Here is a 1,048-nt window from a genome sequence, read left to right as displayed (position 1 = left end):
TTTTCTTCTAGGATTTTTATGGTATTAGGTCTAACATTTAAGTCTGTAATCCATCTTGAATTAATTTTCGGATAAGGAGTAAGGAAAGGATCCAGTTTCAGCTTTCTACTTATGGCTAGCCAATTTCCCCAGCACAATTTATTAAATAGGGAATCCTTTCCCCATTTCTTGTTTTTCTCAGATTTGTCAAAGATCAGATGGCTGTAGCTGTGCGGTATTATTTCTGAGGACTCTGTTCTGTTCTATTGATCTGTATCTCTGTTTTGGCACCAGTACCATGCTGTTTTGGTTACTGTAGCCTTGTAGTATAGTTTGAAGTCAGGTAGCGTGATGCCTCCAGCTTTGTTCTTTTGACTTAGGATTGTCTTGGCAATGCGGGCTCTTTTTTGGTTCTATATACTTTAAAGCAGTTTTTTCCAATTCTGTGAAGAAACTCATTGGTAGCTTAATGGGGATGGCATTGAATCTATAAATTACCTTGGGCAGTATGGCCATGTTCACGATATTGATTCTTCCTATCCATGAGCATAGTGTGTTCTTCCATTTGTTTTATACCATTATTTTTTAATGTTACACCAAACTTACATACCTGGAATATATGTTATTCCAGAAATATAACTGCAATATACCAGCTGTCTTTTCTATGTGGCTGTACTTAATATGTTATTGAGATAGGATTTTTGCATATATGTTTATGAAAGATACTGAGATATCAGCTGGTCATTTTCTTTTGTAAATACTCTTGTCATTTTTTTTACAAATTTCTCCTTTTGTAATGCTCCTTGTCAGATTTTGATATTAACATCATGCAGTCTTCATGCATTAGGAAGTGTTCTTTCTTTCTTAAAAATTTGGATAAGGGGATATCATCAGGAAAATGTCAGAGTAGTAAGCCCTAGACACTACTTCACCCACAAATGCACCAATTCAGCAACAATTTATGTACAAATTCTCTTTGTTAGAAATTAACAAACTAATCAAAAAGCTTCTGTATCCCAGGAAAATAGAAAACCAAACTCTGTGAAGCCAGTACAGAGATTCAGGACAC

The sequence above is a fragment of the Colobus angolensis genome, unplaced genomic scaffold, assembly GCF_000951035.1.
Source record: "Colobus angolensis palliatus isolate OR3802 unplaced genomic scaffold, Cang.pa_1.0 Scaffold244, whole genome shotgun sequence".
Classification (NCBI taxonomy): domain Eukaryota; kingdom Metazoa; phylum Chordata; class Mammalia; order Primates; family Cercopithecidae; genus Colobus; species Colobus angolensis.
This window is presented reverse-complemented; position numbering follows the sequence as displayed.